Here is a 13240-nt window from a genome sequence, read left to right as displayed (position 1 = left end):
TTTTATCAATTTTATTCATTTTTTCATAATATCAACTTTTGGTTTTATTTATTAATTCAATAGTTTTTTTGCTTTCAATTTTATTAATTTCTCCTTTAAATTTTAGAATTTCTAATTTGGTGCTTAATTGAGGATTTTTGATTTGTTCTTTTTCTAATTTTTTTAGTTGCATGTTTAGTTCATTGATTTCCTCTTTCTCCAATTTATTCATATAAGCATTTAGAGCTATAATATATCCCCAGAGAGTTGCTTTGAATGAATCCCATAGGTTTTGGTATGTTGTTTCTTTATTATCATTATCTAGGATAAAATGGTTAATTCTTTCTATAATTTGTTTTTTGGTCCACTCATTTTTTAAGATAAGGTTATTCAGTTTCCAATTTGCTCTAGGTCTATATCTCCTTGGCCCAGTATTGCATATGACTTTTATTGCATTGTGATCTGAGAAAGATATATTCACTATTTCTGCCTTTCTGCAGTTGATCATTAGGTTTTTATGTCCTAGTACATGGTCAATTTTTGTATAAGTTCCATGTACTGCAGAGAAAAAGGTATATTCCTTTCTATCCCCATTCAGTTTCCTCCATAAATCTACCATACCTAATTTTTCTAAAAATCTATTTACCTCCCTGATTTCTTTCTTGTTTGTTTTATGATTCGATTTATCTAGATCTGATAGAAAGAGGTTGAGGTCTCCCACTAGTAGAGTTTTGCTGTCTATGTCTTCCTGTAATTCTTTCAGCTTCTCCTCTAAGAATTTGGGTGCTGTCCCACTGGGTGCGTATATGTTCAATATTGAAATGACTTTATTGTCTATGGTACCTTTTAGGAGGATACAGTTTCCTTCCTTATCTCTTTTAACGCTATCTATTTTTGCTACTGCTTTGTCTGAGAAAAGAATTGTTACCCCTGCTTTCTTTTACTTCAGCTGAAGCAAAATATATTTTGCTCCAACCTTTTACCTTTACTCTATATGTATCTCTCTGCTTCAAATGAGTTTCTTGTAAGCAGCATATTGTAGGATTCTGGTTTTTAATACACTTTGCTTTTTGCTTACATTTTAAGGGAGAGTTCATCCCATTCACATTCAAGGTTATGATTACTAATTCTTTATTGCCCTCCATGCTATCTTCACTCTGTTTGTATTTTTCCCCTTTCCCCCCTTTTATTCATATTCCCCAGTCTTTTGTTTCTGAAAACCACCCCCTTCAGTGTGTTTGCCCTCCTATATCACACCCTCCCCTTTCTTTCCCCTTTCCCTTTTTCCCTTTTTCCTTCCCTTCCTTTTATTATTTCCCCTTATTTCCCCCACTCCCCTTCCCTTTTTCCATGCCCCCTCCCCTTTTCCCCTTCTAATACTTGAAAGGTTAGATGTTCTGTAAGTTAACTGAGTGTGTGTAGGTTGACTTTAAGCCAAGTTTGATGAGAAGAAGATTCAGGTGTTTCTACTCTGTTCCCTTCCTCCCCACTATTACCATAGGTTTTTTGTACCTCTTAGTGTAATGAGATTTACTCCATTCAATCCCTTTCCTCCTCCTGTCTCTTTCCTGTCCCCCTTTTTAAGGAGGTAGTGTGTTTTAGATCATTCTATCTAAGTCATAGAAAATTCTGAGTGTCTGTCCCTTCTAGTTCTGTATATTCTGTTGAATAGAGTCAAAATTCCTGAGAGTTATTAGAGTCTTTCTCCCAAGTGGGGTTAAAGCCAGTTATATCCCATTAGATAGTAGTCTCATGGATAGGTCATGAATGTCCATCATTTCTGGCTAGGTGTATTCTCTCTGTTACATTTCTCAAGGTTTATGAGAATCTTTTTTTTACCCCCATGCTGGGATATAGCCAGTTTCAACTAACTTACTGGATTGCATTTTTTTTTCTTTTTACCACTCCCCCTTTTTTTTTCACCTTTTCATGTGTCTCTTCAACCTCCTGTTTGATGTCCAAATTTTCTGTTTAGCTCTGGTCTTTTCATCAGAAATTTTTGGAATTCTTCCATTTCGTTAAATGTCCATCTATTTTCCTGGAAGAGAAGGCTCAGCTTTGCAGGAAAGTAGATTCTTGGCTGCATTCCAAGCTCCTATGCTCTTTGAAATATCTCATTCCAGGCCCTTCGATTCCTTAAATTTGATGCAGCCAGGTCCTGCGTGATCCTTACTGTGGCTGCTTGATATTTAAATTATTTCTTTCTGGCTGCTTGCAGGATTTCCTCTTTTATCTGATAGTTCTGCAGTTTGGCCACAACATTCCTTGGTGTTTTCATTTTAGCATCTTTTTCTGGTGGGGATCGATGTACTCTTTCAATAACTACTTTGCCCTCCAATTCCATGATATCAAGGAAGTTTTCCATCACTAGATCCTGTAATATTAAGTCCAGGCTTTTTTACTCTTCAATGTTTTCAGGAAGTCTTATAATTTTGAGGTTGCCCCTCCTCGATCTATTCTCAAGGTCAGTGGTTTTGTTGATGAGGTATTTTACATTTGCTTCTATTTTTTCTATTTTTTGATTTTGTTTAACTGACTCTTGCTGTCTTGTGGAGTCATTAGTTTCTGTAGACTCCATTTTTTTTGGGGGGGGGAGTTTTCTTCATTAACCTTTTGCAACTCCTTTTCCAATTAGTCAATTCTACTTTTGAAAGAACTTTCCATTTGACTAATTGAAGTTTTGAGAGAATTAATTTCTTTTAGCGTTTGCTCATTTGAGGATCTGAGAGAATTATTCTCATTTTGTAATTGTCCAATTGATGATCTGAGAGATTCATTCTCCTTTTGTGTTTGTCCAATTGTACTTTCTAAGGTTTTGTTTTCTTGTTGCAAGGTATTAATTGTCTCTCCCAAATTTTTAAGCTCCTTCCTTATTTCTTCAAGGAAGTCTTTCTGTGCTGGAGACCAGATTGTATTCTCCTCAGAGGTTCCAGGTCTCTCTGAGTTGGGGTCTTTCCCTTCCAGGAATTTTTCTATGGATCCACCTTTCCACTGACCCTTCTTCATTATGCTAAGACCTTGAGTTGGAGGTGGGGGCTGGTTCACCTGGGCTTAGGATAGCTAAAGGCTTTACTGAGTGCAGTTTCTCTGGATGGCCAGTAGGAGGTTCTGGTTGCCCTCTCTGGAGTGTCTGTGACCTTGTTTGAGAGACCTTCTCCCTTTGCCAGAAGGGAGGAATTGGAACTATTGAATTCTTTTGCTTTCAATCAGTGGTGGGCTTTACCCTGGTCTGAGGTCATTCCTCAGCTGGGCTGGTTCTTCTGCTCATACACCTGGGCCTGAGGCAGAAGTAGTTTGCATTTGTTTGGGAGGTGGCCTCTGTGCAATGGAGGCATGGGCTCAGAGTTTCTCAGACCTGAGGAGCCTAAGGATGGTGTCTGCAGCATTCCTGCACCAGAATTCTTCCCTCAGCCTGGTCCCCAAGCTCCAGGGGGACAGCACCAACACCAGTGCCAAGCCCCTGTCATCCAGCGCCCACCGCTGATCTAGCAGGTCCTGCTCTACAGAGCTCAGACTTCCAGTTCCAATTCAGCTGTTAATCTGGCTGATCCGGGGCTGATCCTCCCTCTGAGCCCGGATTCATCCGCCCATACTCAGCCAAAGCTGCTGCGGGAGACAAATCCTGAGGTAGATGTTCTTTCTCCTGGCTTTTCTTTCTGTGTTTTGTGGGTCAGATTTCTTTTAAGAGGTTTGTTTCATGTGATAGATGGGGAAGAGATCAGGAGACTTTAGAACTGTGCCTGTCCTCTCCACCATCTTGGCCGGAAGTCTCCAAGAAATATTTTAATCACATTTGTAAAAAGTACTGCAAACACTCACAAAAGGGTAATTGAAATACCAAGGAAGGACAATCAGAATTACATAGGATTTATCATATTCAACATTAAAACATCAGAGGGTATAGAATAAAATATTTTCGGGCCAAAGGACTTTGGATTACAACAAAGAATTAATTACCCAGTAATCAGCGTATTCTTTCCAGAGAAAAGTTAGATTTTTCAATGAAATAGAGAACTTCCAAAATTTTCTGATACAAAGACCAGAACTGAGTAGAAAATTTGATATTCAAATACAAGACCCAAGAGATACATAAAAAGATAAACGGAAAGAGGAAAAATGCAAGTCAATAACATTAAACATCCCTACAAAGAAAGATGATAACTTGTAAATCTTGAGTACTCTATCTCCCTGAGGAAAGTTAAAAGTCACATACTTAGAGAGAAAGTTTGGTTATAGGATGATCACGAACCATTATTTGATGAAGGTCGAATATAGTTGCAGGGATAGTAGTTAGAGTATATGAGTATAAATAAGTCACAAAGCAATGTTGACTATGAGGATTATATTTTCTATTGGGAGAGAGGGAGGGAGAGTACCTAGAGTATATGGACATAATTAAATCATGACATAATCTTACTTTAGTATATACTATAGTTAAGGAAGGACAATAGGAATAGAGGGAGAGAATGTACTTAAAAGCACTGGACAAAAATAGATCATGAAGTGATTATTCAGCTAGTAAGATCTGGAGTGCTATAGTTGGAGTGCTATAGGGACAGAGGGAGAGAGTGTGTGCTTGATACTTTGGTTGAGGAGGGTTGTAGGTCTTTAGAGACAAAGGAGAGAATGTACATTAATAAAAGCAGAGACAAATTAATAAATCATGAAATAATTTTGCTTTGCTTGATGTTTTGGCTACAATCGCAAGGAATATACTTGGGGGTAGTGTAAATGGTTCATGAAATGATTTTGATTTGCATGGTGCTTTGAGTTATAAAGCTTGGGTGTCCATGGAGGATACTTGAAAAGAGAGTGTGGTATAAATTGACTATAATTTGAAGATATTTATGACCTTTGAGAAATGTATTTCTAATGGGGCAGAAGAGGGGAGTATACTAAGACAGTGACTATGAAGCAATGTTGTTTTATCATCCTATCAATCAGTCCTTGAGAAAAAACTTCTATCAGGACAGATAGGAGTATATATTGACATAGATGTTGTAGGTACAAGATAGGTTAAAACTAAGAAGACATGAAAAGAAGCATTATACTAGGAGAAGGTTAGGCATTAGAGGACAAATATCACCACATGAAGAGGCACAAAGAACTATTATAGTAAAGGGAAAGAAGTAAGGGTCTGAACACTGAGTACATGCTACTTTCAACAGATTTGACCCAAAGAAGGAACAATTTACATTCCCAACTAGAGATTAAAAATCTATCCTACTCTACAGGGAAGTATGGGGGGAGGGAAAGAAAGGGGGGGGAAATTATTGAGAAAAGGGAAGGTGAAACTAAAATTAAAGTTAGAGTTAAAATTAAAAGGAAAAGTTAAAGGAGAAAGGAAGCAAAGCATTATTGAGGAGGCTAAGAGGAAAGGAAAGAGAAAAGCATAAATGAGGAAAGATAGCATGGAGGGGAAATACAGACTTAGTAATCTTAACTGTAAATATGAACAGGATGAATTGTCCCATGACACTGAAGCACTTTGCAGAATGGATTAACAACCATAATCCTACACCTTGTTGTTTGCAAGAAAGACATTTGAAGCAGAGAGAAACACAGAGGGTTAAGGCTGGAGCAAAATATATTATGCTTCATGTGAAGTGAAGAAAGCAGGGGTAGCAATTCTGAATTGAGACAAAGCAAAAGCAAAAATAGATCTCATTAAAAATGAAAAGAAAGGAAACTACATCTTCTTAAAAGTCATCATAGGCAATGAAGTATTATCATTACTTAACATATATGCCTCAGGTGGTATAGCATCCAAATTCCTAGAGGTGAAGTTAAATGACATTCAGAGACATAGACTACAAGACTATAACCTCCTTCACCTTCCTTTCTCAGAATTAGATAAATATAACCACAAAATAAACAAGAAGGCTAAGAAGGTGAATAAAATCTTAAGACAACTTAGATACGATAGACCTTTGGAGAAAATTGAATGGGGATAGAAAGGAATATAACCTTTTTCTCTGCAGCAAATGATACCCATACTAAAACTGATCCTTTACTAGGCTCTAAAACCTTACAATCAAATGCAAAAAAGGGCAGAAATAATAAATGCATGCTTTTCAGATCATGGTGCTATAAAAAATCCATGTAATAAAAGGGCTATGGAAAGATGAACCAAAAATTAATTGGAAACTAAATAACTTAATTTTAAAGAATGAATGAAACAGGGACAGCAAGAAGGCACAGTGGATAGAGCACCAACCATGGAGTCAGGAGGACCTGAGTTCAAATAGCCTAGCTATGTGGTCTTGGGCAAGTCACTTAACCCCATTGCCCTAAATAAAAATAAAATTCAAAACAAAGAAGATCTCTATACAAAAGAATGACAACCAATCATAGAAGTAATCAACAATTCCATCCAAGACTATAACAATGAGATATCATACTAATACTTATGGGAGGCAGTCAAAGAAGCTCTTAAGGAAAATTTTATATATCTAAATGCTTAAATGATAAAATAGAGACAGAGGAGATCTATGAATTGGGCATGAAACTAAAAAAGTTATAAAATAATATAAATATAAAATGTAAAGAATATAAAAACAAAATAAAATAATATAAATATAAATATAGACTTTTGGCCAAGATGGTGGAGAGAAGCCAGACCTCATGCTAAGATCTCCTGATCTTCCCTCATATATAATATGAAACAAACCTCTTAATGGACATCTGATTGACAAAACCCAAAAAGAGAAGGTAGGAGAACACTTACCTCAAGATCTGTCTTTGGGGATTGTGGGTGTGCCAGGTTTCAGAGAGCAGACAGCCAGTAGGGGTGGGGTGAGAGCCAGAATAACCTAAGATGAGCCCTGGAGACTTTCACTTTGGGAACCACTCTAAGAAACAAGAGGAGAATACAGGCATTGGCAGTGGGACAGACACTCTGGAGTGTACTGGAAGGGCTGAAGTGTGAGTCCCAGACTCTAGCACCCCCTACTAGCCCAGTAGAGTTATTAAACTAAAAGAGCAAAGCCTCTAAGGATCCCAACATCAAACCTCTGGGAACCAGTCCCTCCCCCAATGCAAGATATTAGAAAATGAAAAGAGGCCAGTGGAAAGGGGGGTCTACAGAAAATTTCCTAGAAGGAAGAGACCCTAAGAGAGACATAGAAACTCTGAGGAGGATATAATTTGGTCTCCAGCACAGAAAGATTTTCTTGAAGAAATCAGGAAGGAGTTTAAAAATCAACTGTAAAATTTGGAAAAGGAAACCCGAGAGAAGATTAACACCTTGCAAAAAGAAAACAAATCTTTGGAAGATACAATTGGCAAATGCAAAAAGAAAATAATTCTCTCAAAACCTCTATTAGTCAGATGGAAAACTCTTACAAAAAATAGAATTGATCAATTGGAAAAGGAGTTGCAAAAGGTAAATGAAGAAAACTTCCCCAAAACACAATGATATCTGTGGAAAACAATGACTACATGAGACAACAAGAATCTGTTAAACAAAGCCAAAAAAAAATTGAAAAAAATAGAAGAAAATGTAAAATACCTCATCAGCAAAACCACTGATTTCAAGAATAGATTAAGGAAGAATTATTGGTCTTCCTGAAAACACTGAAAAGAAAAAAACCTGGACTCAATATTACAGGATTTAGTGCTGGAAAACTGCCCTGATATCATGGGATCAGAGGGCAAACTAGTCATTGAAACAATACATTGAGCCCCTCCAGAAAGGGATCCCAAAATGAAAATGCCAAGGAATTATTGCCAAATTACAGAAATATCAGATAAAAGAAAATCCTGAAAGCAGCCAGAAAGAAACAATTTAGATAGCAAGAAGCCACAGTAAAGATTACACGGGACCTGGCAGCATTAACATTAAGGAATCAAAGGACCTGGAATGTGATATTCAGAAAAGCAAGGGAGCTTGGAATGCAGCCAATAATCCATTATCTGGAAAAACTGAGTCTTCTCTTCCAGGGCAAAGATGGACATTTAATGAAATAGGAAACTTCCAACCTTTTCTGATGAAAAGACCAGAGCTTAATAGAAAATTTGGACTTCAAACAGGAGACTCAAGGGACACATGAAAAGGTCAAAAAGGGGGGGGGGAGTTATCAAATAAGATGAAACTGGCTATATCCCTACCCAGGAGAAAGACTAATAATTCCCAAGAATTGTAAATCTATTAGAGAGAATTTAATTAGCCAGAAGAGATGGATACTCATGACTTATTTGAGAAACTGCTATTTAATAAGATGAAACTGACTATATACTTACCCAGGAGAAAGACTCTAATAAATCTCAATAATTGTAACTCTAACAGAGATAATATACTTAGCCAGAAGTGATGGACACTTGTGACCTTTCTGTGATTCAGATAGAATGATTTAAAAACAATACCTCCTTAAAAAGAGGACAGTAAAGAGATGGGAGGATGGAAGAGACTGAATGGGGCAAATTTCATTACATTAAGATATACAAAGGACTTATTGCAATAGAGGGGAAGAAGTGAGAAGGTGAGAAACATCTGAATCTTACTCTCATCAGATTGGCTTAAAATTAGCATACATACACTCAGTTAATTTAAGAAACTTATCTTACCTTTAAAGCAGTAAAAGGGGAAAAGGGGAGGGGGAAGAAAGAGGAAACCAAAAGAAGGAAGGAAAGGAAGAGGGGGGCAAAGGGAAAGGGGAGTGGGGGGTTGGATATAGGAGGGCAAACACACTGAAGGCTGTGGTATTCAGAAACAAAATATTGGGGAATATGGATAAAGGAGAAAAAGGAGAAAAATAAAACCAGAGGGAAGATAACATGGAGGGAAATAAAGAGTTAGTAATTATAACTTTGAATGTGAATGGGATGAATTCTCCCTTAAAACATAAGTGAATAGCAGAGTGGATTAAAAACCAGGATCCTACAATATGCTGCTTACAAGAAACTCTTTTGAAATAGAGAGATAACATATAGAGTAAAGGTAAAATGTTGGAGCAAAATATATTTTGCTTCAGCTGAAGTGAAAAAAGCAAGGATAGTAATCCTTATTTCAGACAAAGTAGCTACAAAAATAGATATCACTAAAAGAGATAAGGAAAGAAACTATATCCTCCTAAAAGGTACCATACAAAATAAGTAATTTCAATACTAAATATGTATGTACCCAAGGGTACAGCATACAAATTTCTAGGGGAGAAGTTGAAGTTATAGGAAGACATAAAAAGAGAGCAAAACTGTACTAGTGGGAGACCTCAACCTCCCGCTCTTAGATTTTGATAAATCTAACCATATAATAAACAAGAAAGAAGTTAAGGAGGTAAATAGATTGTTAGAAAACCTAGACATGATAGACTTATGGAGGAAATTGAATGGGGATAGAAAGCAATATACTTTCTTTTCTGCAGTACATGGTACTTACACAAAAATTGACCATGTACTAGGGCATAAAAACCCAAAGATCAATTGCAGAAAGGCAGAAATAGTGAATACATCTTTCCTCAGCTCATAATACAGTAAAAATCACATGCAATTTTGAGCTAGGGAGATAGACCAAAAACTAACAGCAAACTAAATAACCTCATTTTGAAAAATGAATGAATCAAACATTAAATTATATAAATAATTATTTTATCCTAGATAATGACAATAATAAAACAATATACTAAAACCAATGGGATACACTCAAGACAGCTGTCAGGGGATATATTATATCTTTAAATGCTTATATGAATAAATTAGAGAAAGAGGAAATCATTGAACTAAATATGCAACTAAAATTAGAGAAAGAACAAATTAATAACCCCCCAGTTAAATACCAAGTTAGAAATTCTAAAAATTAAGGGAGAAATTAATAAAATTGAAAGCCAGAAAACTATTGAACTAATAAACAAGACCAAGATTTGGTTTTATGAAAAAACAATAAAATTGATAAACCTCTAGTCAATTTGGTTTGAAGAAAAAAAAAAGTAGAAAACCAAATCATAAATGAAAAAGGTGAACCCACCACCAATGAGGAAGAAATTAAAGTAATAATTCAGAATTATTTTGCCCAACTCTATGCCAATAAATGTGATAATCTAAGTGAAATAGATGAATATTTACAAAATATAAGTTGCCCAGGTTAAATGAATAGGAAATTAAATAACTAAATGACCCTATCTCAGAAAAAGAAATTCAACAAGCCATTATGGAACTCCCTAAGAAAAAGTCTCCAGGGCCGGTGGATTCACAAGTGAGTTCTGTCAAAGGGTCAAACACTCAAGGAACAACTGGTTCCAATTCTAAATAAAATCTTTGGAAAAAGAGGTGGAGATGGAACTCTGCCTAACACTTTCTATGACAACAATATGGTGCTGATACCTAAACAAGGAAGAATTAAAACAGAGAAAGAAAATTTTAGACATATCTCCTTGATTAATATTGATGCAAAAATCTAAAATAAAATCTTAGCAAAACAACTACAACAAGTTATCACTAGGATAATACATTATGACCAAGTAGGATGTATCTCACGAATGCAGCATTGGTTCAATATTAGGAAAACTGTCAGTATAATTAATTATATGAATAACAAACCCATCAGAAATCATATGATTATATCAATAGATGCTGAAAAAGCTTTTGACAAAATACAGCACCCATTCCTATTAAAAACACTAGAGAGAGTGTGTAGGAATAAATGGATTATTCCCTAGAATAATAAGCACTATATATCTGAAACCATCAACAAGCATTGTGTTCAATGGGAATAGGCTAGAGGAATTCCCCACAAGATGCCCATTATCACCACTATTATTCAATATTGTATTGGAAATGTTAGCTTCAGTAATAAGAGAAGAAAAAGAAATCAAAGAATAGGAAAGGAAGAGACAAAACTCTCACTCTTTGCAGATGACATGATGGTATACCTAGAGAATCCCAAAAAATCATCTAAAAAACTACTAGAAATAATTAACTTCATCAAGGTTGCAGGATATAAAATAAAGTCCCTTCAATCCTCAACATTTCTAAATGTGACTAGCAAGATGCAGCAGAGCTAGAAAGAGAAATCTCATTCAAAGTAATTTCAGGCAATATATAATACCTAGGAGTCTACTTGCCAAGGTAGACTCAAAAACTTTTTGAAAACAATTACAAAACACTTCTCACACAAGTGAAATCAGATTTAAATAACTGGGAAAATATCAACTGTTCATGGATAGGCTGAACAAATACTTTCAAAATGACAATTCTACCAAAATTAAACTACTTGTTTAGTGCCCAACCAATAAAAATTCCAAAAAAATTTTGCTTTAATGAGTTAGTAAAACATTGTAAGTAAATTCATATAGAGAAATAAAAAGTCAAGAAACTGCAGGAATTTAATGGAAAAAATGTAAGAGAAGGTGGCTTATCCCTACCACATCTAAAATTATATTATAAAGCATGAGTCATCAAAACTGTCTCGTATTGGCTAAGAAATAGAGTGTTGGATCAGTGGCATAGACTAGGTGCAATAGCAGGAATTGATTAAAGTAATTTGCTGTTTGATAAACCCATGGAGTCAAGCTATTGGGATAAAAACTCTCTTCAATAAAAACTGTTGGGAAAATTGGAAGTTAGTATGGCAGAAATGTGAATTAGACCAGCACCTCGCACCTTATACCAAGATAAGATCAAAATGGATACAGGATCTAGACATAAAGAAACAATATTATAAGCAAACTAGGAGATCAAGGAATAGTTTGTCTACCAGATCTATTGGAAAGAGAAGAAGTTAATGAGTAAGGAAGAGATGGAGAACATCATTAAAAATAAACTAGACAATTTTGCTTACATTAAATTAAAATACTTTTGTACAGACAAAACCACTGTAACCAAGATCAAAAGAAATGTAGTAAATTGGGAAATGATTTTATGTCTACTATTTCTGATTCATTTATTTTTAACTATATTCTTTTTTATTTTATTTTGAATTTTTTTTACAATTTCTCCCCTTATCTTGCTTCCCTTCCCCCACCCCCCACAGAAGACAGTCTGTTAGTCTTTACATTGAATGTGATGAGAGAGAAAAATCATATCTCTAAGGAAGAAAAATAAAGTATTGTGCCTAATTGTTGCACTAATGGAATGAGCAAGTCCATCAAGTTTGGTCATCACCCCCATGTTGCTGCTAGGGTGCACAATGTTCCTCTGGTTCTGCTGATCTCTTTCAGCATCAGTCCATGGAAAACTTTCCTGGGTTTCACCAAATTCCCATCCCTCCTGGCTTCTAATAGAACGATAGTGTTCCATCACATACATATACCACATTTTGTCAAGCCATTCCCCAGTTGAAGTACATTTAATTAATTTTCAATTCTTTGCCACCACAAACAGAGCTGCTATGAATATTTTTGTACAAGTGATTTTTTAAAATACATTATTAATACCCCCTCTGCCCAAGAAATATAGACTCTCATGAGAAATAAATTAAAGGAAAGAGTAAAAAATGTGTTTCAGTCTGTGTTCTGATACCATTAGCTCTGTCTTGGGTGGATCACATTCTTTTTGATAAATCCATCATAAGCGGTACTTCCATATTTTTCCACAGTTGCTGTTTCTGATTGTAATTCTGTCCATCCATTCCTCCCTACTACCACATATTATATTTTCTCTCTTCTTTCACTCTGTCCCTCTTCTAAAATGTGCTGTGGGGTAGCTGAGTGGCACAGCAGACTGATCACTGGCCCTGAAGCCAAGAGGCCCCAAGTCCCCATACCACCCCTGAGACCCAGCAACCACCCGGCCCCGTGGTCCAGGACAGGCCTCCCAATCCCAGCACCTTGTAAGAAATAAAAAGAAAATGTGTTATATCTAACTATTCTCTCCTATGATCCACCCTCCCCTCTATCACCCACAACCCCTTTCCCCCTTTCCCCTTTCTCTCCTTTTTACTCTATATATCTATATCCTATTGAGTGTGAATATTGTTTCCCCTCTGAGCCATTTCTAATGAGAGTGAAGGTATTCTCATTCCCCCTTGCCTACCTCCCTTCATATCATTGTGTGTGTGTGTGTGTGTGTGTGTGTGTGTATGTGTGTGTATCTATCTTTTATATGAAATATCCTAGCCTATTCCACCTCTCTTTTCTCTTACTTCAGGGTATTTCCCTTTTAGCCACTGACTCCATTTTACAATATATCATATCTTAAAATTCAGATTTCTCCTGTGCTTCATCTATAAAAGCTCCTTCTACCTGCTCTATTAAATGAAAAGTTTCATATGAGTATTATCAGTACCATTTTTCTATGTAGGAATACATACAGTTTATACCATTAAGTC

At 36.0% G+C, this 13240-nt stretch overlaps 1 long non-coding RNA gene across 1 annotated transcript in view; it reads right to left on the bottom strand.

Annotated features, from left to right (window-relative positions):
- Window positions 1-6721: 6721 nt before the first annotated feature.
- Window positions 6722-13240, bottom strand: part of LOC141521289 (uncharacterized) — a 64695-nt gene continuing 58176 nt past the window's right edge. The window contains exon 3 of the long non-coding RNA XR_012477882.1: window positions 6722-6830. This is a non-coding gene — a long non-coding RNA (uncharacterized LOC141521289). The remainder of the gene's footprint in view (window positions 6831-13240) is intronic.

Source organism: Macrotis lagotis, chromosome 1, assembly GCF_037893015.1.
Source record: "Macrotis lagotis isolate mMagLag1 chromosome 1, bilby.v1.9.chrom.fasta, whole genome shotgun sequence".
NCBI classification, from domain to species: Eukaryota; Metazoa; Chordata; class Mammalia; order Peramelemorphia; family Peramelidae; genus Macrotis; species Macrotis lagotis.
The sequence above is the reverse complement of the archived record's forward strand: the minus strand, read 5'-3'. Positions and strand labels throughout refer to the sequence as shown.